This window comes from Lynx rufus, unplaced genomic scaffold (genome assembly GCF_022079265.1).
Source record: "Lynx rufus isolate CCGP_SWC_20201006 ecotype Redwood Valley unplaced genomic scaffold, mLynRuf1.p SCAF_1, whole genome shotgun sequence".
NCBI classification, from domain to species: domain Eukaryota; kingdom Metazoa; phylum Chordata; class Mammalia; order Carnivora; family Felidae; genus Lynx; species Lynx rufus.
In genome coordinates, this window is record NW_025814823.1 from 32,199,845 (window position 1) to 32,202,825 (window position 2,981).

The window sequence follows — 2,981 nt, forward strand, 5'->3', positions numbered from 1 at the left end:
GATCATGACCTGAGCCAAAATGGATGCTTAACTGACTAAGCCACCAAGGCGCCCCTATGATTTTAATTTTAATATGGCAAAACCTTAACATTCCATACACACATAGTAGTAACTAAAAAAACTATTGAATGAATAACAAATTAGCAGTTATCTTACCCACTCCTGAAAGGAAATTTGCATCTTAAAAAGGTTTGAAATGTAACAGAATGATAACCCATTAAAATACTAAAATTTCCTAAAACTATATAGATCTCTCTCTCATACACACATGCACACATGCACACACACACACATCACACATACACACCACATGCAAATGCACATCACAACATTCCTTATATTAATTTGATCTACACATAGTGCAAACATAAGACTTATAATGTAATTTAAAAGAACCAGTTACTGAGATAAAACTTTATTTTAGAGTTTTCTAATTTCTACATTTATTAGACCTCCTAATAATTCAAATTAGATATTGTAATTTTAAAAATGTGATTCTACCTAAGTACCTACCCTACTTTTCTATGATGTTTCAGGGTGGGGATAAAAATTATTTTCTCTCTTTAGTATGTTGAAACTGTTTGGTATTCTGTTTTCCTTTTCCTTTTTACTCCTTTACAAAATACTGTGAAGGTCACTGCTTCATTCAAAGTAGACACTGGTAGTATTTCAAACATTAGCTGCATAATAACATAAGAAGATTATTTCATAGTTATTTCTAGTGTCAGCATTTGTAGTTTTAATCCACTTTTTTAGTTTTGTTTCTTGTCTACTTATGCTGAATGATAATTATGCAAAAAACAAGAATTTAAACAAATTGATTTTTTGTGGAAAAGATCAATCTAAATTTAAAAACAAAAGTATCATTATGAGCAATACTATAGATCTAACCATCCAGAGCTATAATATTCATAATTTTAGCAATGCTAATTTTATGAAGTGATTTACCCTATGTCCATTAACCATGCAGCTGTTCAAATTAAGACATTCAGCATGTATCTTAGTACCACTAATAAGTGGTTCTGGTAAAATAGTTAAAAGTATATGTATGAGAATAAGAATTTTTTTTCTGTTGTATTTGTTTTCAATATTCACTAACAATGAGAATGGCAAATATTGATTGTTTTCTAAATACCAGTTTCTGAGCTTAGAATTTTATATTTCTTATTCTTTTAAATCCTTATGATGTGAATGACTACTTTAAGAAATTTAGAGAGATTAAATAATCTTACAAAATCCAAGTAACCAAGTCAGGATTCAGAAGTAGGTTTGTTATCTGAATTGTGTGTGGAAATTTAATCTTCATTACTAGGGGAAAAAAAAAAGGAAACAGGCCATTAGCCAACCTAATCAGGATAGAATACAGAAAACAAACCAAAAAAAAAAAAAAAAAGAGAGAGAGAAAAAAAAGAGAAAAATTATCAAAACTGAGTAAATAAAAATATAGTCATAGAGATTTTTGTGCAACTTTATATAAATACATTTGAAAACTTAATTAATAATGAATAATTTTCTATAAAAAGGCACCTGATAGACAATGATTCTAGCCTATAAATCTAAAAAGGATCAATAAACATTGGAGAAATAATAGCTAAATAAATCATTCATAAAAGCCATCAGGCCCAGATATTTTCAGAGGTGTATTTTGTCATACCTTTAAAATTCACATAAGTATATGCTATTCTAACTTCTCTAGAGCATAGATACAAAATGCCAAATTTTTGAATTCTTTTATATAAGTACCGATTGTATTAATCCACAAACATAAAAATATTTTACAAAGAAGAAAATGGCCTAAAATTGACCACTTAAGAAAATTGAGGTAAAATCCTAAACGAAATGTTAGCAAGCAGAGTCCAGTAATATATTTAAAAATAGTACATAGTGACTGAGGTTAATTCAAAAAAAACAAAGGTTGTCTAGTATTAAAATACACATTGATATAAACCATTATATTAATAGGAATTAATATAAACCATTATATTACATAGGAAAAACCTTATGTAATCATACCTTTAGTGGCAAAAAAAGGATTTGAAAAATATCAATTTTATTATTTTTTTAAATTTTTTTTTAACGTTTATTTATTTTTGAGACAGAGAGAGACAGAGCATGAACGGGGGAGGGTCAGAGAGAGAGGGAGACACAGAATCTGAAACAGCCTCCAGGCTCTGAGCTGTCAGCACAGAGCCCGACGCGGGGCTCGAACTCATGGACCGCGAGATCATGACCTCAGCCGAAGTGGTACACTTAACCGGCTGAGCCACCCAGGCTCCCCGGAAAATATCAATTTTAAACTATGTTTCAACATTTAATAACCATAAGAGTTTGTACATATTTTCTTATTAGGGCACACATATATTTATGGGTATGTATACACACAAACAAATGCTGGCTCTCGGGTCACTATATGTATTTAACATTATAGCTATATGTCTCATTTATATATCAGCATAAGAAAATTCCTTAAAAATAACTTCGTAAAGAGGCACCTAGGTGGCTCCGTTGGTTAAGTGACTGAACTCTTGGTTTCAGCTCAGGTCATGATCTCACCCTTCATGGGATCAAGCTCTGCATTGGGCTGGCAGCGTGAAGTCTGCTTGGGATTCTCTCTTCCTCTCTCTCTGCCTCTCCCCTGCTTGCATGTGTTCTCTCTTGCTCTCTCAAAACAAATAATTAAAAATTAAAAAATAAGTTCATAAAATTTGAAATCCAAACTACACAAATGATCTTAACTTGATATTCAGTAGTTTGGATAAGTAATAGAAACAATTATTTCCAATGCCTTCACACACTCTATGTTACCAAAGGGACAAATGAACAAACAAAAGCAAGAGGAAAATCTTAACCTCATTTTAGTCATGAAGTTGGAAAGTAGTATTGGTACTGTTAAGACTGTTATACATTTGGAGGTAGTGTTACCATTATAATCGCAATACAGTTGCATTTGTATTGTATGATAAAGGAAATAAATAATTATG